The sequence below is a fragment of the Pelophylax lessonae genome (assembly GCF_965119305.1).
Source record: "Pelophylax lessonae genome assembly, chromosome: 2".
Taxonomy (NCBI): Eukaryota; Metazoa; Chordata; class Amphibia; order Anura; family Ranidae; genus Pelophylax; species Pelophylax lessonae.
In genome coordinates this window covers 644,519,525-644,543,102 of record NC_138769.1, presented here as the reverse complement: position 1 = coordinate 644,543,102, position 23,578 = coordinate 644,519,525, and the positions used below count along the sequence as shown (strand labels likewise).

The following is a 23,578-nucleotide window of genomic DNA, read 5'->3' as shown; positions in this document are numbered from 1 at the left end:
TAATAATAAGTGCATGTTTTCTGAGAAGACAGTAAGGTCCTCCCAGTCCCCAAAGAAAATATTTGAGTTTTTTGGGACACAGCCAGTCCCTATTTCCACTCCTGGTAATTGATTATCTATGCAGCCAATAAAGAGGTTAAATCAAAAAAAGAGTTAAATCCTAAAACAAAAAATGTGCCCTAAAATGACTTCCTCTGGAGTAGGTTGCAAACCTAATTTGTGATCTAGTTTACCATACAAGGTCTCATCATCTAGACTAGCCAGAAGTGTTTCCTGTAGATAATCCCTGCAGTTTGTTTACAAAGTCCCAGTCCCTGTGAGATATGAGGATAGTGTCTGCATGAAAGCTCGGCCACTTAGATTTTCAATCTCAGACATATTTAAATAAAAATGGGATGTTGTCTGACTTTTCGTGTGAACATCAGGAAGCATATAGAATGTTCAGAATGTGGGATATTTATTGAACAAAGGAAAATAAAGTGTATTGCTGGTGGCTCATATTTAGGGTTGGTTCACACCACAATTTCAATATTCCGGATGCATTTCTGCATTTGTGTTTTTGATGTGCTCTGGTTCATTTTCCCTTTTTTTCCTTCATCTCGATTCCCGACATGTGTGTTCCAGTATGTTTTTGATGCGTTTTTGCAACATTACAGATACGTTCTGTAGAAAACATACAACATGTTCTGTGTTTGTTGACTTCACTTGAACAATCTGCACTGGTGTGAACAAGGGCCATTGTAATACATGGAAAACACTGTGCATGCGTTTTTGATGCAGATTAACCACTTAAATTAGCAAATATCAAAATTTTTTGCTAGATAATTACTTAGAACCCCCAAACATTACAAACATTATATTATATATATATTTTTTTTTTTGTAGCAGAGACCCTAGAGAATAAAATGGCAGTCATTGCAATTTTTTATGTCACATGGTTTTTGCGCAGTGGTTTTTCAAATGCACATTTTTAGGAAAAAATACACTTTAATAAATTACAAAAAAAAGAAAATAATAATAAGTACCCTAATTTTTTTTTGTCTAATATGAAAGATGATGCTACGCCGAGTAAATAGATACCTAACAAGTGATGCTTTAAAATTGCCGGTACCAAACTACGGTACTTCTACGGTAAATCTCCATAGGTGTATCTTTAAAAATGTCTAGGTTACATAAAATGTCTAGGTTACATAAAATGTCTAGGTTACATACGCAGTAGGGTTTCCCTTAGTAGAGAAGGCGATGGCAGCACCCTAGAGCTGATTGAAAAATCGGCTCAGGTGAGGAAACTGCTGGATTCCTGGACAGGTAAGTGCTCTAATATTAAAAGTCAGCAGCTACAGTATTTGTTTTTCTGAAGGATGAGAGGGAGAGAAGCGCCAAGCAGACTCTTGGTGTAGAACTGTTTTAATATGCAAAGTAAAAGTATAAAAACGTCACTCACAGAAGTGTGTGCAGAGCAAGTCTAAGGCTCAAAACAAAAACGCCCTGATAGGGGGGACTATCAGTCCATGCCTCAGTGGCCATTGGCTGAGGAAGGAGGCGTGGCTTGCCTCCCAAACACATCCCGATTGGCTCTTCCACTGCTGGTTAACAGACTGAGCTCCAGGCTCTGACAGCTCGCTCCCCAGTGTCCTCCGATATCCACTTTCACTGGAGCCCCCGCTGCGGCATGGACTGAAAGACACCCCCCGCGCGGGCAGGACGGTCTTGTTTTGAGCCTTACACTTGCACTTAAAATGGTACTACAGCAAGAATCTGCTTGGCGCTTCTCATCCCTCTCCCTCTTTTATTGCATTGTGGGTTTCCCAGCCTGTGCGGATTACAGCAGACTTTCATCTTGGAGTCAGGTACTGGGTTTTAACCCTCCAGGCTATTTTCAGTCACATATTTCCTGGACTTTTTTTATGGACAGACACCCCATTAGCTTTTGATCTACACCTCTATTACCATCCTTACAGAGAAGGGTAGCACTGAAAACTTGTTTTGTTGTTTTTCTGAAGGAGTCTGGAGCTCCTCTTTAATAGATAAGGTAAAGCTTCACTTTGCAAAGAATACCCAATCACGTGCAAGGAAAAAAGCAAAACAAAACAGCATTTTTCCTTGTACATGATTGGATGATGGAAGTCAGCAGACTTTCTGCTTATTTACTAAGCAAATGCTCTTGCAGAGTGCACAGTCTATTTGCCTTTAGTAAATCAACCCCCATGTGTCTGTATGGACACTCAAGTCTCAGTGAGACTCCACACACAGTGCGTGTTTACAACAGGTACATGATTTTATCGCTCACACTAACAATTGTGGAGACACTTTTAGTGATCCATTATTGAATAAGTAGACTATGCATATTCTGACTCCAATTGTTGTAATAGTGACTTATCCCTTGCTGAGACCTATTCCTGGCCTGTATAGGCAGATGCAATCACCGCGGACAATTGTTATCAGATAGCTGAACTCACCAGACTCCATTTCTTCCATCCGCGTAGGTTTTATTCCAAACAGTAGGTATAGCTGATAGACAGATGGGGCCATCTTTATCCCCACAAGCATAAAGAAGCAGGAACAGGAAATACATCATCAAAGGTGTTGACAGGAGGGAACACAGAAGGGAAAGACAGAAAGCAAGTGCAACAACCGAAACAACCACAAGATGGCAGTATACCCCAATTATAATGACATTACTACAACTATGCTTTATATTATATTTTACACATTGGTGTAACAGCACAATGCATTTGCTTGTAAGGTCTGCTTTAACTGACTGGAAAGAGTGAAAATAGATGGTAAAAACTCTTATTTGGGCCTATATAATAAATAAAATGTATACAAAAATAAAACACATTTTCCTAATACAGAACAGCTGAAAGTTTGTCGCTGGTAATCTTTATTACACAATGTCGGTCATTAGGCTGTAGCTGACAAGGCAGATAATGTGAGGGAGCATCAGGAAAACACCAGTTGCATATAGAAAAGCGGCAAGTCAGCTCTTAGTGAAGCACACCGTGCCCTTGCAGAATGGGTCAGGAGAGGAAACTGAACTACATCCTTGATATGATTTGCTATTACGAATTTTACAATTAAAGTTCTATTTTAGTTCAGCACAGAGGTATCCAGCAGGTGTTCATAATATTATTTCTCCTGACTCACCACTTATACAGATGAAAGTGATGCTTTATGATGCATTCTTCTGGACCAGTCATCCCTCCAAAGAAAATGACTAAGACATTTTGGGTTCCATTGTCCCTTCAGCGATAGCTAACTTAGAAAAGTCAGTGGCAGGGCAATATTGGATAAATGTAAAATATCTCTATCTCTAGTTTCCTTTATTTTACATATGTACGCCTGAATGTTAATATTGTGGCTGTTTCTATATATTAAGAATTTCTTTAACCTATTACCTAGCTCCTGTCTGCCTGAACTTCTTTCTTATTTTGCTGCTCCTCTTAAAGCGAACCTTTCCTTTACCCATACAGGACAAAATAAGATTAACACCTCCATTCCAGCAGCAAGTTCATACCTTTTCTCTTTCCAGGTGCTTCTTTCAGCTTCCTGATTTGGGAAACTAAGTCAGCCATAAACCATCAGTTTACCATAGACTATGGACACCTTCTAGGCCTTGTGTGACAGCACTGGTCCAATTTAGTGGTACGCGAATCAGGGTATATTACTTTCCTTCAGACTGAATTGAGTGTTGCATGAGCAAGTAAAGGTGGCGGACTATATCCTGGAGAGAAGGGGTAGGGTGGGATGGTAAGTGACTCTTTTACTTTGAACTGCATAGTCAAAGGAAAGGGCCACTTGCGTTTCAAGCGGAAAGTGGGAAAAAAATGCTGGACCCATATGGTTATCTCACTGTTATTGATATCTTGTTGTAAATTATCTGGTTCCTGGTCAGCCAACTTCTAAACCTCAGCGGATTTCCACTGACTCCTTGGCTTGACTTGACTTGGCTTGGCCTATAGTGTAATTTAACAAACTTTAAAGCACTACACCACTGCTAAAAGGCCAGATCCAGTTTTATTCCAGTATATTTAAATAATATTTATTATCCCAGTATTATTATTAAAAATAAAAACATCTCGATATCAATCCAATATTTATATAATATATTATATTAGATAAAAGACATAGGTATGGTAAGGTCCAAACGTCCGGGAGGGAAGGACCCTATCCACACCATAAAATAGAAGGGATGGTGGAGAGGGTATCAAAACCAATGTGGCTGAGCATCAAGAATTAATCATCACATGTGGTAAATAGAAAAGTATACACTCATTTTATTGATAAATAAACAATTCATTAAAATAGATAAAAATCAATTCATAACCTGACATCACACATCTCATAATGATTGTACAGGCACATATTGTAGTAACAACCGACAGGGACGGGTCTGACACGTTTCGCTATGATAGCTTCCTCAGAGACCACTTAAGAATCCTAGGTTGACAAAGTGCTACTAGAGTGGGACTAAGAGTCCAGGGCACAAGCCGTCCATCAAACGCTCCAGAGGGTCAACAGATATGGCCACGTAAAGGCTCCCGGGTAAGTCCCCAGGCCCCACAAAAGATGAATGCAGAGTCCCATACCCTCAGACGGAAATAGGAGAGAGGAACCCTACTTCTAGGCAACCGGAAATCCCAAATCAATAACCCGGACTGGGATGTAGACCCCATCTCAAAAGAGTAAGGAAGGAAGGAAGAAGAAGGCCTTTTCCTGATGGTCCAGGGTGATAGGGGGCCGTTGCACATCCGAGGGGGAGAGACAGCCACATATATTATATTGTTGTTGATTGATATGGAGAAGTCCTTTTTTTTCTAGCCCTGATGAAGGGGGAATTCTTGGCACTCTAAAACAAGTTTGATACTTTTTGGATTGTCCTCTTGACTTTAATTGGAATAAGCTGTATCTGGACCATGTAGCAGTGGTGTAGCACTTCAATTTCCATTTTTGTTACTTGAGTTTCAAGGTCTTAGCCAAGAATGCAGACAACATGAATAAAAATAAAAAAGGAATAATAACAACAACAAAAATAAAATATCTTTAATCTATAGGTAAAAGCAGGCTAAAATCTGAAGTATTACATCAAACTAGCTTAAAGTAGAACTTAACCCAAAGGGGAATTTCTGCTCCCCCCCTCATAATTTTTGGATACATTTTTGGGGAGAGCAGGTACCTGATTTTAAAAGATACCCACTCCCACTTGGATCACCTAGGCGTTTCAAACGGAATTTTACTCCCCCCCTTTGCCAATAGCCTTCTAGGACACGTCACAGGTTCCAGAAGGCTGCAGGACCATTCACATTTGTGGCCATGAAGCCGCAAATAGTCATAGCCACCTTCCCTTAGTAAACAAGCCAGTGTCAGGGACCCGAAGACCAGTGAAGAACCAGCCAGGGTTAGGACAGCACTGGATTTTTGGACAGGTAGGTGTCTTTTATTAAAAGTCAGCAGCTACAGTATTTGCAGCTGCTGACTTTTATTTTTTTTCATACAGCCTGAGAATCTATTGTAACTTGGTTTATACTGTATAGTGTCCAAAAACAAATATAAATTTACAATCCCCTCTACAGTTTCAAAAAAGGCAGTCTTTATGATGGAATAATCTATTGATTTTGTCAAATTTAAGTACTTAACTTCATGAAGCTCACTTGAAGCTGGTGGAATCAGAAAGACTAAAAGGCCAATTCAATTTTTAATAGAAAAATTGGTCATTTTGGTATGCATAAAACATGCTAATTGACACTTATGACCAGGTCAGGTGTTTAATATCTCTGATAGAGATTTTCACCCACTTGCTGAACTGGGGGTAATGGTTATATCAGGCAGGAAGTGAGCACAAAACAGACAGAAACAAACATGTTTTTTTCAGTAGAGCGGGAGAATTTTTAAACCACCGTAAGATTTTTGTAGATTTTCTGATTTTTCTGTACAAATTAAATCCTGTGTTCAACTGACAATTTACATTAAAGCCTAAAGGCCCATACACGAGTGGAAATTCGGCAGGGAATTTTCTTCCGACGACCGATCTGCCGAATTTCGGCTTGTTAGTATGATGCTTCCGACAACCGACTCCGACTTTTCGGCCGAATAAATCCTGGTGTGCAGGCTATATAATTTTTGTTGACCATCAAAACACGTCCGATTTTCATCTCATTAGTACAGATTTCGATGGGGAAAAATCTTATGAGCAAGACTAGGCATGCTCAGAGATGAAAGAACACAAAGAAAGCAATCCAACACATGACATCACTTCTGAAGTAGAATTCTGTCGTGCGGGAAAATTCATGTGCAGTCTAGAGCACATTCCAACCAACAGACACCACTCTGGACAAAAGACAGACGACCGGTCGGTGGAAATTCATTGCGTGTGTACGAGGCTTTACTCTGGGCAAACATTTTTTCCCCATGCAGTGGGACTGTGCCTGCACTGCATGGGTTAACTGTTCGTTTTGTCTAGGGGTGAACACAGTGCCTATACTTACCCATTCCTGCGATCCTCTGGAAAATGGCACTCCCACTCGTCCAGCGATGGACTGTTCCTGAGATCTTCATTTCTAGAGCCAATCTATGGGCATCATGACGTCAGGAATAGTCCACTGCACAAGACCACTTGACCGCCCAGGGGCAGGAGCCAAAGGGAGTGGTCTTGCTCTGAGAGGATTGGAGCATTAAAGTATATTTCAGCTCTACAAACTCGTTGACCAAAACATTTTTAAATGTTTCTGCATTTAAACTGTGTACCAAATAAAATTTTTAAAAGATTTAAAGACTAATTAGTACTAAATGAAATACTGACCTGTTATTAGATGCAGATATGTGCTCACAAGACTTACCTTCCCCAACGTTTTTCAGTAGCTACTATGATGTGCAACCTTTGACCCAATAGTGGTGATTTCTAACAATCTCAAGTAGCATGTCCCTAGTCTCTGAATGTCTTCTGCAGCATATGGTTTCCAACCACAACTGTAACACATTCACTGTATTTGAACATCTTCTGAAGGATATCCAGTTTCTGAAAGCATTCTGTAGTGCTGCATATACTGAATATTATGTGTGGCTCCTTGTAGATGTCAAGGACCTCAGTTAAGGGCCCATATACAGTATCTCGTACGGTGATCACACAGAGTAGCGGGAACATAGGTTGGTGTGCCTCACTGGTGGTTATCAGTGAATAAAGTCTGTTGCACCTTTCTCCAAATAATCTACTATTGAGTATCCTAAACTATTAGAAATTTATGTGCTGCTTTGATATATTTCTTAGATCCATGCGATAAATGTTAATTCAATGGGAGCCAAATAAGAAGCCAAGACAATTGCTGAAGAATTGCTAATTGTTTATGTAGAAAACGTGATGGAAAGGGTGGGGTTTATGAAGGGAAGGGAAGCACTACTGTAATAAACAAAACATTATTTTCTTCAATAAAAATCATTTTGATTATAAAAACAATTCAAATTAGTTATACGCATTAGTAATAGAGTAAGGGTTTGCTTACACTTCAATCCCTGCGCTCAGTGTGTGGATCTGCATGTTTTACTTGCGTTCGTAATGCATTTGCAGTGCATTCTTTTGCCAGTATTGTTGCATTTATATGATGCATTAACGTTCATTCTGGTCCTTTTTTGTTAAACGCATGTGAAAGCACTGCAAGGATGCAAATTGGGCGCATTGAAATACATTCAATTTTCTTGCAAATGAATTGGTACTGCATTAAAAAACATATTTACCTGCATATGGTATAAATGAGCCCTTATAGTCAAGTCGAAGAACTAAAGTAAGATATGAAAAAATGCTGACAGGCAGCTTTTTATGACAGAAGAGACTCTGTTTGTCTTTTCCACCATAAATGCTTCTCCTTTGCCTGTCAGCATTTTTTTTCCTAATTATACACTGAGGCACAAATGTGCAGCTCGGTGTACGATCTCTGCATGATTTTGTGGTGGGCCAGTGTAACATGTCCCCAGGTTATGGCATCCCAGCCTGGCCAGTCAAAATGGCCAAAGACCTTAAACCTGAAACAGAAATGTCACTTCCTGCTTGGGGGAAGAACTGTGTGCTAAGATACTAGTCAGGTTTTAAGAATCCCCTGCAACTGAAGTGTCATTATAGGTGAGATACTCTCTAAGTGTTAATCTCTTCTGAAAGGATGCAGACACTGCAACTTTTCTCATCGAATTGTACATCAGCTGAATAAATAATTGCCACCTACCCTATATCAGTTTTACTGCTACAGGGTGGCAGCTGTGTGTAGGATTACACACATATATATAAATATATATATATATATACGTAATCCTGCACTTCCAGGTAGCGGGGGCGAATGTGCACCACCGCCGGCTCGCTTCCTCTGTGATTACACACAGCGAGAGCTAATCAGTGGGTCCCAAGGACTCAATGTTTGCCGGCACCCGCCGATCATCTGGCAGAGAGACAGAATGGAGATCTGCCTATGTAAATGTAGCAATGTTTCCAGGCCTGTCACCTGAGGTGGTTCTGCCATTGTTACCGGTTACCTCTCCAGCCCATGTGAGCTGCGGCCCTGGGTGTGAGAACTGACACATAGCCAACGCTTACTGATGCTTTGAACACACTGTATCTCTGAAAGCTGTGCTGGAACTCCGACTTAAAGCGGAGTTCCACCCTGGAATTTTTTTTTTTTTTTAAATACCCCCGGGACAGTCAGGGCTAGTGCATTCCACAATGGCTAGCCTCTGATCTGTCCCGGGTTGCACTTACCTGTTAGGACAAATACTTACCTTGAAAACGTCTTGTCCAGCGCTGCCATCTCAGATGTGGGCAGCTTGAAGCCAGCGAGATCCTCTTCGGCGTCCTCTTCCGCCTTCTTCGGTCCCACGATGCCCTGCGCCGGCCCCGCCGTCACTTCCGGGTCGCGCGCGTCATCCCTCCACAGCTTCTGGGCATGCCCAGAAGCTGTTTAGAAGGGGATGACGCGCGCGCCCCGGAACTGACGTCGGGGCCGGTGCAGGCGCAATGATTCCTGAGAGCGATGACATTCAGCTCCCAGGATTTATTGCAGAGCCAGGAAGTGACGACGGGCCGCGGCCGAGGAAGGAGGAAGAAGGAAGTAAGGTAAGTATATTTTCTTCGCTACGAGGTAAGTAAAAAAAAAATAAAAAATGCGATTATCCATTTCTTTTTCAGGTGACCCGGAGCGAGAAGATGGAGGTAAGTATAAAATTAGGGTGGAACTCCACTTTAAGTCCAGAAGATCCAGGACTGTGGAACATTGAACATCTCACACTGCTTGCACTGCAAAGCCTTGCCCTGGCTTGAGGTAGCTTGCTGTGTACTCCTGTATGGCTGCAACTCTCAACTAATGCACTCACACTGTGCATTAACTCTTCAGGGCCCAAACTGCAGGTGCCCCCCTTTACCACTTCAGGGTCCTCAACCTCGGTTCCCCCTTTGCAGCTAGCTGACTCCTGGATCCTAGAACCTTCTCCGGAGTGGTCCCCACTGACTCTAGGCAGACCCCCAGGGGCAATCCTCAGTACTCACGACCTGTGTAGGCTTTCCTGGTACTGGACCCCTCTCGCTCTACGCTGGTTCTCGGCACACCAGATCCCCCTCAGCTCAACTCAGCACTCTCTGGATTCTCAGGCAGCACCCGGGACATCCGCTTCCTCTGACAGGAGGAAAGACAGCCATCCTCTCCCTTCTGGGACTCTGCTTCCTGCCAAAGACCACGAGTTATGCCCTCCCTCAAACGTATACCCACTCCCAGCATCCTTTGCGGCAGAATCTACCTTCTTGGGTACTTACAAGCCTGAATGTATCCCTGATTGGGTCTCCTCCACTGCCCTATGAGAAGCCTCTCACAGAGCCAATGGGGAGACTCCCCCCCTCAGCAGACACATCTGGAAGCCATGACACCCTACCAAAAAGAAATCATGGCCCTGCTGTTAGGCAGACAAGGCCCACTATACATTTACCTAGCACCTACCTGTAGGGTGCTACATAAACAAGACATATTGTCGTTCTGACAGGAGGAAAGGCATGGATCCCGTGTCTCTGCAAAGCAGGGACTGGGATCCGTGTCTTTCCCTCGTAAAAGCACCTCCCACAGTTTAGAAAAACACTGTCTAGGCACACAGTTAACTCTTTAATCGCCCCTGATATTAATCCCTTCCCAACCAGTGTCATTAGTACAGTAACAGTGCATATTTTATAGCACTAATCACTGTAGTAATGTCACTGGTCTCCAAAAAGTGTCAGTTGGTGTCAGAATATCCGCCGCAATATCACAGTCCCGCTATAAGTCACTAATCGCCACCATTACTAGAAAAAATAAAATAAATAAATAAAAATATCTCCAGTTTGTAGATGCTATAACTTTTGAGCAAACCAATCAATATACGCTTATTGGGATTTTTTTCACCAAAAATATGTAGCAGAATACATATTGGCCTAAATTTTTGAAGAAATTAAATTTTTTTCAATTTCTTTATTGGATATGTTTTATAGCAAAAAGTAAAACATGTTTTTCTTCAAAATTGTCAGTCTTTTTTTTTGTTTAAAGCCCACAAAAAAAAAAAAAAAAGAAAAGAAAAACACAGAGGTAATCAAATACCACCAAAAGAAAGCTCTATTTGTGGGGGGAAAAAAGGACATACATTTTATTTGGGTACATCGTCGCACGACCACGAAATTGTCAGTTAAACTAACACCGTTCCCTATTGCAAAAAAATGACCTGGTCATTAAGGAGGATAAATCTTCCGGAGGTCAAGGGGTTAAAATGAATTAGTCACTTGCTTTCAAAATTTGTATCCAAAGAACAAACAGCTATTTCTTCAGAGTAGAAACCGGTAGGAATCTGAAACAAAGTTTGTTAATATCCCTGCAATGTAAATTGAACACCCACAGGGGAGTATTATTTTTACTCTTTAACCAAAGTACTCTGCTATACGTGGCCTGGGCATTTAGGCTACAATGATCTCTGGTCATGAAAGGGTTACAGTCAATGTCATTGTAATATTTCGGGAGCAGATACAATTCAATGTTTTGGCCATAGCAACCATCGAGGGTCCATTTACTCACATCCGGTAGGAGGATTCACTAATTATTTGCTATAAGAAGATCACAATTTTTTTTCCTTGCACTCCATGTCCTTACTGCCATCATCCTGGAGATTAGGTAACACTTTCCTCACCTGAAGTGCTGAAAACGGGGGCAGCTGCTTAGCCTTCACGTCATTGTCACAAGCTGCTTAGTAACACATTGTAGCAGAAGATTGAACTAGAATAATTATTCTTGCCTTGTTATAAAAATGCCCTTATTCTCCTTTAATCAGTCATTACAATAGCAGCAGAAGACATTACACCTAGAATCAGCTAATGTATTTTCTCTGTAAGCACAGGATGTTTTCTTCTTTTCGCATCTCTATTTTTCGTTTTTTTAAGGGAAATTTATTGAGGTCATTTTTTAAAGGAAACAAATTTATTATGATGTTGTCAACTCCAGTGACATGGTTTGAGCATCATCGTGATGTAACTGTTTCCATGGAGACCCTATTCCTACGGAAAGGAATGAGTTCTGACTGCACTGATAAAAAGCAGGTGCCTTTGTATACAGCCCTCATAAGACCACCGGAAACTGGGCAGGGAGGAAGTACTTATATGGAATCAATATCAGAATGACTGAGCATACAAATCTCTGTTACTGAAGTCACACACAGTTCATGGACACAAATGCAGTGAGCAACAAGGTGCAAATATCTAATGAAAGAATTCACTTTATTCATATTCTTAGAAGCCAGGATAGCAATTGCTAGATTACGCAAGTCCTCGTCTATCCAGCTCTCACTGATAAATTTAAAGCTAACATGGATAATGATAACTGAAAAATTGTCAGCTACATTGCAAAATAAATTGCCTTCAAATAATTATAGGACCCATGGATACGTTACCTTTCATGAGACATAATATAGAGCAGGTTTTCTCAACCAGGGTTCCATGGAACCCTAGTGTTCCTCCAGAGGTTGCTAGGGCTTCCTTGAGCAATGAGAATTATTTGCCTCTCAGATAAGACCCCGCTGACACTATTTATCTATTTAAAGCGGAGTTCCAGCCTAACCGCACAGTCACCTGTCCCACGGTCCAGCGATGCGCGGTCTTCTCCCTCTCTGCTCTGCGGTGCCGGCATCACTGATGTGGGCACCCGGCTGTGACAGTTTGCGGCTTCACAGCCGGGTACGCACTGCGCATGCGCAAGTTGCGCTATGCGTCGTGATTGGCCGGCAATCTTCTGGGACCTCTGACATGTCCCAGAAGATTGCAGGGAGGGAAGGAGAGAGGAGAACTTCCGCTCAGTGCGCCGCGGCGCTCCGAGCGGAAGTGGGAGCGGGTACCTGTCAAAACTAGGTACCCGCCCCCCCCCCCAAAAAAAATGACATGCCAAATGGGGCATGTCAGGGGGTTAGGACTATTTAAAGCGGAAGTTTCACTTTTGGGTGGAACTCCGCTTTAACTATCTGTAAGGGGGTAGTTCTTCCCAGTGACTACAAGTGTAAGGTGTTCTTCCCCCTGACCATCACACAAATGTATCATTTGTTGTAGATAAAGACATTTTGAGCAGGGGTTCCCTGAGATTGGAAACTTTTTTCAAGGGTTACTCTGTGTTGAAAAGGTTGAGAAAGGCTGGTATAGAGTGATAGACTGAACTCGCGGGACAGATGAAGAGATGGGTTATGTCTCTTCGCATGCCTCCTCTTGTCCTTTCCTTCTTCCCTCTTCCTTCTTGTTTATACCCAGTTTATCCCCTTTATTCATGTTTATGGTATCTGTGCATGTGTGCAGCAGCTCACGTTAGCATTTTCATGCTAGTTGCAAACCCTTTTGGTTTACAGGTCTCCGTTTTCATAATCGTCATCTTATTTCACCATCTCATTTCATTTTGAGTACATAAGAAATGGATCTGTCTAATGATGTAGCTTCAGAATATGTGCCAGGCAAACATTTAGGGAGCCTTGTGTCACGTTGGTTTGAAAATGTACTGGGTAAAAGCACATGACATGCTTTGTAAGTTGTACACCCATTTCTAAAACTAACACAACCCCCCCCCCTTTTTTTTCTTTTTTGGCACTCTTCTTCTTCCCACTGCTCCCCCACACACCTTCTGTCTCTATCCTGTCTTGTGCCCTTACAGCCCTTTCCACCTAGCCCTGGCCTCTAGGTAGGCCCTCCACCTAGTATGCTACTACCGTTTACACTAGACTTCAGTCTCCCAAATCTCTTAGTTCTTTGCCCTCCCCGGTGGTGTGCCAATTGTGGTGCCCATTTCTATTCATTCTGTTATACCACCCCTCCCTTGTTTATCCCTCTCCCAGTCTACAAGTTCCATGTGGAATTTTTATACAGGAAATAGGTTTGGCGCTGCTCTTTGCGTAATACAATAGTGTTAGAACAGACCAATTGTGATAAAGCCAATCATTCACAAGACCTCAGTATATCAGAAAAATATCAAAAAAATATATATAGGGCAGATAAAAACACAGTGTATCAAAATCCATATACCATATCTCATAATGAACAAATGGAGCAAAGAATAATGTATTAAAAGTGCTAGTGCCAAGTGAAGGTGCCCAGTGTGGAATATCAAACCTATTACACTTAAAACATCAATCAATATAACAAAATATGTATCAAATAACAAGGACTGATTTAAAGTGATCAGTGCTCTAGATGGAAAGTCTATACATAGTAAGCAATAATCCTTCCATTAGTCCAGCATTCCAACCATCATGTGTCAGCAATACAAGTTCTTATAATGGTGCTGCTAGAAAAACGATATTTGGTGGTGTTGCTGCAAGGGGAGTTCCTCAGTATCATGCAATGTGCCCTGTGTCTCCACATGTTCCCCCCTCTTGTTGCTTTACTCACCAGAAAACTCTCCCCTCAAAGGGGTAACCACCATTTACAGCTCCACCTGGCTGTATATGGATATCCAGGACCAATTCTAGGACGTTTTCATCTTAACGTTACTTCCAATCCCCAGCAATTTGAACTCTACTGCTTCCCCTGCAGCTGACCGATCCACTCCCGAGCACCCAGCACAATGGCTGTGCACCTCCCCTCTCCAAATCGGCCACCTGCAGGAAAAGCAGCAGAGTGCAAATTGCTGGGGATTGGAAGTAACGTTAAGGAGAAAATGTCCCAGAGTTGGTCTTTTTAGAAGAATGCAGCATCTTGACAAAGTCAAGAGCAGTCTACCAAGACAATTTGCTGGTTGGCACGGACTGCAGTGCTTTATCATCATGGATTTTTTTTTTTTTTTATAAACAGTTGTGAATGGGTGGAATGGATAGGGAAGGAATAGGGAGCAATCAGAATTTGCCCAGATATAAGATAATGGCAACTGTGCTAAATGGCAGTAAATCTGATGTCAATGCACTTTTGTTTTTCTATCTACAGCAATGCTTACCTCTAACCTTTGAGCCTTCTCATTATTACTCTGTATTATACAGTAGATATATCAGGCACTAAATCTAATTCCCAAGCTGGGTAACAGGTCCTGTGTCCCAATTCTGCCATTTTCAGGGCTAGAATGGTTCGAAGAATGCACTACACATGAAATGCTGAAGTGATATTAGTCCCTCTCTATCTCTCCACTAGTAGAGGCTGTTTGACAGCATAGTACCTCCCTCTGTCATGCCTTGGAGGGATTTATTAGAGCAAATTTCCTCCCACCACCATGTTACTACATTGAGCATTACCAGTTGAGCCTCTGAAGCAATCCTTCCCCCTAGGTAGCATTTTTTGAAAAAGGAAGGTGATGATGTTTGCCCTGTGCAAGTTATTAAAAAAATAAAGAATTTCTTGTTGAGCAAACCCATTGATCAGTATAATCTCTCTGTGATGCTGATTTCATTTTGTCCTATTTTTGGCTCATGTTTTTTTTACTGAAAACTAGTTGCAAAGGGATATGTAAAGGCTGAGCCTGATTCAAATCTACAGCTCCCTATTGTAGTATAAGGGAAGTGCATAATTCCTAGGAAGCAGGCTAGTGGGCAGTTTTATAGTATTTTTAGAATCTAATATGATATGTAAAAAAAGTTTTTAATGCATGTACCAGTCTTTATTCTGGTTCATCACAAATGGCCATTTATACTGGAATGTATGTTCACATCGATGCTTAAAGTGGTTGTAAATCCCTCACATATACCAACTGAAGTGGACATCTTTAGATGATACACAGAGATGAAACAATAGTCTTTCTCTTTACACCCCTTCAAAAGGGAAAATTGTGTTAAAAATTTTCTTTATCTGTTGGGAGATCAGAGGAAGGGGCAGAGAGGAGGAAAGTAACACCCCCCCCCCCTCCACACAGCAAGAAGTTTGTTGTGAATAGGCAACTCCATGCTGAGCTCTCTCCCCGAAACAAATTTGATCTCATGTGTCATGAAAACGTTTCAGAAGTGACTCATGCTGATAACAGAGGAACAAAGCACCAGAGAGAAATTACACTTAGAGCTTTGGAGAAAGAGAGAGAGAGAGAGAGAGAGAGAGAGAGAGAGAGAGAGAAGTAAACACTATAGACATATGGGCTTTGCTCAAATTCCATGACTGAGATTTACAACCACTTTAAGTCTAGCTTGGTGGCACCAGTTATGACATCTGTAAGTGTAAGCTAATACCATATCAATCAACAAGCAATAATGAAATGTCTCCTGTCCTTGTGCAGTGAACCCTGGGAAACAAATTCCTACAACACAGAGCTGTGTCACAGTGATGTAGCATGTAAGGCTACCCTGTCCCAGGCTGCCAAGGCTCTACTTTTTAAGGGTTAGGCATAAAACCTAATTTTAAAGTGGTTGTAAAGCCTAAATATTTTTTTTCTTAATGCATTCTTTGCATTATGGTAAAAAACGTTTAGATGTCAGCATCCCCCTTCACCCTCGCCCCTTTTACTTACCTGGGTCCTCATTCAATCAAGCGCTGTGCACGTCTGCAGCTCTTCTCTCCCTTCATTTCCGGGTCTCGCTGGCTTTGCTGGGCACCAGGAACCATTGGCTCCGAGTGCTGTCAATCAAAGCCAGTGACAGGGGGTGGGGCTTAAGTGCAAGCAGGCACGAGTGCCCCCATGGGAAATGGCTTCCCATGGGGGCATTGGATAGAGGGGAGAGGCCAGGAGTGCCGAAGAGGACCCCAAAAAGAGGAGGTTTGCGGCAGCTTTGTGCAAATACATTGCACAGAGCAGGTAAGTATAGAGGACGTATGGGTTTTTTTCTTTTTGTAGATTCATATGTACCTCGGTGGATGCAGAATCTGTCCCCCGGCGCGTCTATCACAGGGAACTGAGTGATCAGACACCTCCGATTGCTGGTTTCTCACAGCTTTATGAGCAGAGAGCTGCTGCCTGTCAGTCACCCGCTCTTTGCTCTTCCCCTTCCTCATTCACTGGAACACTGAGCTGAGGAGGGGGAGGAAGCGGCCGGCTCAGACTCTCACTGAGAATCTGACCTTGGTGGTGGTCCAGGCATGTTGGCGGATATCAACTCTATGGTTGTTATAACGCCCGAGCCTGAACCGACAACTGTGATGTCAGTAGAGAGCAGACTTCAGCCTGCTATCTGCTGAAAACGGGTCCGAGGAATGCAGAATGAACTGCACTCCTGTGATCCATAGGAGAAGTACAGAAAAACAAGCTTTAGCTGTACTTCTCCTTTAAATCTTTTTTTAATCCAGCTTTAAATATTGGTAAACCAGGCTGTTAGGAATTATTTGGGTTGTTCTTTGGAGGCTGGATTTTGGCTGCATGTGATTAACTTAATGAACTGTAGATCTTCTCTTGGGGTTAAACTGATTAGTGCCTTCAGCAAAATAAATCTGAAAAAATCATCACACTTACTTTAAAGCAGAACAAAACTCTAAAAATAAAACTTGCTTGAGGCAGGGATTTTTGGCAGAAATGACAAGCAAAGTCTCTTGTTCCAATAAAACTTCATTCACTTTGCCCTAGCAATTTTTATTTTCTGGGTACACTGTACACAGCTGTGTGGTGATAGACTGGTTGTTGGGGGAGATCCTGAATACGTACCTATCTATGAGTATCCAGAACCTCCCTTTGATCAGGTATAGAGTTGTTCTTTCCTCTTCTGTAAAGGTTAAAGTATAACTAACAGCAAATTTTCTTTTTTTTAGTTTTGGAAATTTTGGATTGTCACCAGAACAAGAATAGAGGGGTCATTTTCCAATGGGGAAACTAGTTCTGGTGACCCCGATGACAACTAGGCTTTCCCACACTTTAGAGGGTTTTCCTCTCAATTCCTGTTTTGGCTTTGGGACAGGAAGTAAAGGGAGAACTCTCCAGCAGGACACAGATATCAAGAAAACCCAAAAAAGGTTATAACCCTCCTTTATTCTACACAAAATGAAAGAAAAAAATCACCTTTATTTCTCCTTTAAGGTATACTGTATGTGCACCCTTACCTTGTCAAACAACCCATTCTGTTTAAAATAGAAATGTGAGGCAAAATATTTGTGTATGGTTATAAAAGAAAACCCATTATAAATACATTTTTTGATTCAGGGGTTCATGATCACATGATCTCTGTTCTCAGCTGCATAAGGGACTTAAAGAGATGGGGTAAAGACTGAGAGGGGGGGGCAGCAAGAGGCAGTAAGGCAGCAGTAAACTGATCTTCCCAGTGAAGATCAGTTAAGACATCGAGTGACGAAACTAGTAGGGCGGGACTAGGACGCTGGACATTACCGCTTATGCTCGATTCGCCCTTGCGGCTTGGATGGTGACAGCCGAAGGCGAAGAGCATATTACAAACAAATACACAAACTGGAAACCCATAGTGTCGGGTAGACACCTATCAAATGAGAGTTTTACCTTATCTTTTAATAAATGTATGAAATTGTTTTACGGAATCACGCTATGTGGATTCATCTTTCCTCCCGATATATGATATATCCCTACTTGTTCATATGAGGGTATCTGCATAGCGGGGATCATATAGAGCGGATTGTGGACCTGCACACTGGACATACTTTTACCTATAACAAAGGCACAGTAGCTGGTTTATAACTTTACCAGCCACTCCATCTGGTGAGTCAGTTTGGGGTGATTGGTGTAAGCAGAACACAGGGTGTTTTTTTGGCATGTACCGTTCACAGAAGATTTGTTGCACAGAATTCATTCACTTTTCTGCACTATGTTGGATTTTCTTTTGGGACTTTCACAAACATCAATGAATGGATATTGTTTATGCATATAGTTTTGGATTTTTTAACACTTAATTATTTTACTGAGATTTTGCATTGATATGAATTATTTGTCTTTTTAAATATGATATATTTTTTATATATGAGATTCTTTCACTTTTATACATATTTTTTTAACCACTTCAGCCCCGGAAGATTTTACCCCCTTCCTGGTCAGGCCCTATTTTGCGATTTCGGCACTGCATTATTTCAATGGACGTTAAATTGCGTGGCCGTGCAACACTGTACCCAAACAAAATGTACGTCCTTTTTTTCCCACAAACAGAGCTTTCTTTTGGTGGTATTTGATCACCTGTGCGATTTTTAATTTTTGCGCTATAAACAAAAAAAGAGCGATAATGTTGAATAAAAAACAATATTTTTCACATTCTGCTATATAACATTCCCAAAAAAAATATTTAAAAATCAAAATTTTTTAACATTTTAGGCCAATTTATTTTCTGCTACATATTTTTGGTAAAAAAAATCACAATAAGCGTATTTTCATTGGTTTGCGCAAAAGTTATTGCGTTTACTAACTACGGGAAAGATTTATGTAATTTTTATTGTTTTTTTTTTTTACTAGTAATGGCAGCGATCTGCGTTTTTTTTGCGGGACTGCGGACCCCTAACTGACATTTTTGACACATTTTTGGGGGGACCAGTAACATTACTACAGTAATAAGTGCTAAAAATATGCACTGTTACTGTAATAATGACACTGGCAGGGAAGAAGTTAACCCTATGGGTGATCAGTGGGTTAAATGTATGCCTCATGCTTACTGACGTGTGTGGTGGGGGGGTTTGTGACAGAGACAGAGATCGCAGGTTCAGCTATTCTGAATACTATGATCTCCTCCTGTCTGTCACTGAGAAGATCCACCTGCGTTGTTTACATAAGCAGACGGGTGTTCTCACAGTTTTACTGACGATCGGGGAAGTGAGGCGGCAATCGCTGCCTCTCCTCCTCCGGCCTGACTCCCGCTGTGTCCAATCACTAGGAGTCCAGCCCAGGGGAGCTGCACTGCCGCAGTAGGATTACTGTGAGCAGTCGGCAAGTGGTTAATATTATCTTTATTACTTGTATTATCACATTTTTTTGCACTGATTTTCAGGAATTTTTGATAGATAATAGCATTTAATAGGATTTGCACTTGCACTTGCACTTTTTGGATGTGAGATCCTAGGATACTATACTACTAAAGGGTAGATTTAGCTGATTTTATAGTTTGTTAATACACTTCCCAGTGAAGAGCTGGGCAAGTGGCATGTCTGCAGAAGTCTAACCAATGCAATACAAGCAGGCTGTGCTCCCAGGTAGAATGCAAAGAAGAAAACTGACCACACTGGGCTGGATGTGCTTCCATAACTAGCAAGGACAATTTGAAATAGGAGAGCAGGGGGACTGGCATGTTCACCTGGTATTTCACAAAATGGAAGCTATGCAAAAAGAACAGGATGCTATTTCATACAAGTACAAGGAACAACAGACACATATCAGGAATGTGAAATGTTCTGGGTAACATACTGTACGCTTTAAAGAGCTAGGGTCTGTAACTCACTAATCAATAAAAATCCATATGTAAAAAAAAAGAGTAAGTAAACCAAAAGGGAAGTCAGTGGGCTGAAGGACCTATGTACTGCCTAGCAATACCAAATTTAGATAAGGTGGAGCCCAGGATAGATGTCCAAATGAGTTCCCCAGCAATTTTGTTCCAATAGCACATCATCATTTCATGACCCACCTGAGCTGTGATACCAGCAACAGAAATAGGTCAGAACAGACCAGTGCTATAGGAAACAAAAATGAATTTTAAGCCATCAGTGTGACAGTGGCCTTGTGTTAGCATAGCCAAAATAGTTTCATTTTCTAAGATGCTGTCATGTTGTAACAGCAAGCGTTATGTCATACTGGAAGAGGGATGCCATGTTACCCGCATGACAGAACATTGCTGTAATCAAGAGGGGGACTACATCTGTTGATAGAAGCAGTCTGAAATACAGTACATTGCTTTAAGCAAATCTTTAAGGCAAAAGTAATAAGCTGGAGCCTTTGGGCCAAAGTGAATATATCGGCGCAAACAATTGGCTGTATACAATCAACTAAAGGTGCTAAAATAAGCTGCTATACCAACTGAGTTTACCACTACAAAGCAATTCAATAATCCAAAACAACGGTACAGCGCTAATAAGGTGCATTCAGTGATAATATGTAAAAATAAAAGAACATATATCTATGCAATATTAAGGTGCTATAATACATAAATCTGTGCAGTATTAAAGTGCCATAGTACAAATAAATGCGCAATATTAAGGTGCTGTAATAGAAATAAAGTGCTTGTAATAAATCAAATTCATATATTATATAAATAATTGATAGATTGATTGAAACGATTTGCTTATTTTGGTCAAAACTTCAGGTGAGAGGCCAATTATCTTAGGTGTTGGTGGTGGAAGACACCGGCTGGATTATCGTCATCAAGCTAATTTTGCACCAATTCTAGCACAAGACCACTGGACTCTTTGGATCTATCAATTATTTTATATATTATATGAATTTGATTTATTACAAGCACTTTATTTCTATTATAGCACCTTAATATTGCGTAGTTATTTGTACTATGGCACTTAAATACTGCACAGATTTATGTATTATAGCACCTTAATATTGCATAGATATATAGATATATGTTCTTTTATTTTTACATATTATCACTGAATGCACCTTATTAGCACTGTACCGTTGTTTTGGATTATTGGAGCCTTTGGGCCCCCAAGTAAAATTACAGGCTAGATTTAAAAGCAGAACCGCTTTTCTTTCCTGAAACCACCTCCCATAAACTGACTATTTCGGGAAAAACAAAGCTGCTGACCTTCAATGCGAAGACACACTTGTCTGCCCATCCCGGCTTCTCATCTGTAAAATCTGATTGGTTTATACCTGCTGAAATTATATGCACAATTATTCACCTTTCTTTATGTTGATTTGTTGGTATGGATTGCAGTTGTTTCCAAACAGCTTTTTGCTTTACTAAATAGGCCCTCGTGTGCGTTATATCGTTATATATTATATATTTAAGGCAATTGGTGACACTACAAGGAGTACAAAGCCCCCAGGGTTATGTCTGTTTCTGTATTTGTGAAAAAAGTGCAATTAGGGGAACATTTGCGTCACAATTTTTGGAGCTTGTACTGTATGGGAAACTAAACTCATTCACATGGCTATCTAGGGGAATACAGTATACTGCCCAGATCATCAGATTTCTACATATGGCCCTAAGTGTAGCTTGTAAATTAGGTATATCTGCTAGAAAACAAACTGCATGCCCTTCACCGCCTTAACATTACATGAAGTTTCACAAAATGATAATAACATGTCCTAAAGTGTAACTAACGGCAAAACTTTTTTTTTTTAAGATTTGGATAGAGTGGTTAAGTGTTAGAACAACTGTCAAGTTTTTATTGCTGTCTGTGCCCTTTGGTGAGATTCACCCTCTCTAATTGTTCTGCTTTTGTCATGGGAAAGGAAGATGAGGATCCGTCCAAAACTTTGAGTTGTCACCAGAGCAGTAATAAAGGGGAAATCTTCCAAATGGGAACACTTATTCCTGTGACAGCTATTTAAGAAGGGATTCTGCCACATTGGAAAGATATTCTGTCATTTTCTGTTGAGTCTTCAGGATAGGAAGTGAACGGAATTTTCCCTTTTGAGACACAGATCGCAAAAAAAAAAAAAAAACTGGCGGGAGTTTTAACCCTCCTCTACTCTATCCAAAGTGAAAAATGAGTTTTGATGTTAGATATAGAATAGAAACATGGACTATACAATAGAATGATATGATAAAGAATAGAATTACAAAAAGTATTATACGACATGGGCACCTTGGATACACTTCCAATCCCTTCCTGATTTTCAGAGATTGTGTACTTAGGGCATTGCGGCAGTGCCTCATACACCTGTCACTGCCATAGCGGCTTTTCAGCCTCCCTTGGACGCCCCCTTGGATGTTCGGGTTTCACTGTATTCCTCTAGATGCCCCCCTTCCCTCTTGCTCTCCTTTTTCTCGTACCCTTCCTTATGCCTCCTTTTTTTTTCCTTTCCCCCCCTGTTTCCCTTTTGTGTGTTCCCATATCTCCCTTCCACTCCTTCTCCTCTCTCCCTGTCCTCATTCCCCTCCCCTCCATTACATTCACAAGCTCCTTGGTCCACCATATGGTGGGCACTTCTCCTCCTTTGGCCACATTGACGGCGCCTGTGCCATGAGCTCTCTACGCCGGGCTTAATGCCTCCGGGGTGTGGGCCCCCCGCCCCCTGACACAGCAAGTTCCCCTATGGGGGTGTCAGGAGATGGGGGCCCCCCCTGATATGCTACTTTAGACTTCTAGTCCTGGTCTTCACTGTTAGGCAGGCTACGCCGTCTGCTCGATCTTTACTGTGGTTCACAATCTCACACAGTCCCCGAGGTGTTTTTCTGCAATATTGTGATTTCAGGGGTTTTGTGATGCCCCTGGGTCCAAGTGTGATTCTGGGTAGATTTCGATGTTCCCTATTGCATACCATGACTGTATTTTGTTTGCATATTTCTTGACGTTTCTCTGTATCTCTGTCATGCCATCTGTATGCTGTTAAAATCTAATAAACTGTTTTGACAAAAAAAAAAAGAATAGAATTACAAAGCAAATACATAGTATATAGTGTTTTAGGAATTGCTTAAACTAAGCATCTGAAATGGCTTCTTATTATTTTGTATTCATTTTACATCATCCTGTACTTATTAGTTAAAATGTCAGATCAGCCTTACAGTTCTAGTGACTGCAGTAGCTGGTGAAATGGCAAATGCACGTAGCACTCATTGGCTCAAATGATATCTACAGCAAGCCCAATGTTAAGTTCTGATGGTGGCCTATTACTGACACAGACAGTTGTAAAAGTTTAGTAACATACAGGAGTTAGGCTTCTTATTCACCTCAGCATAGGCCTCATGCATACTGAGCATTTAGCTCTGTGCATAAGGCTTCTACCTGTAGGTGCTTGCGGAAGGCAAAGGAGCACCGTCCAGCCCCACCAACAGCAGACTTTCTATGAGAAGTGGTACTAACGTTTAGTGTAGTATGCTCCTGGAATTAATGCCCACAACATACGTAAGTGCTCTGCAATCCGTACATTTGTTTCTAGGCACATACTGCCCTAAACGTTAGTACCACTCGTTACACCATCCATCCCTGTTCGGTCACAGCAGCTTTCAACCTCTCCTAGAGTTTTACAATCCGCCGGCAGCAGGGCTGGATGGTGCTCCTGTGCCTTTCACCCACACCTATCCGCTGTAGTCTCATGCATCTGGACTACAC

At 41.4% G+C, this 23,578-nt stretch overlaps 1 protein-coding gene across 2 annotated transcripts in view; it reads left to right on the top strand.

Annotated features, from left to right (window-relative positions):
- The window catches only part of DCLK1 (doublecortin like kinase 1), a 518,012-nt gene that overhangs the window by 194,099 nt on the left and 300,335 nt on the right, over nt 1-23,578 (top strand). The gene's annotated exons all lie outside the window — the stretch shown is intronic.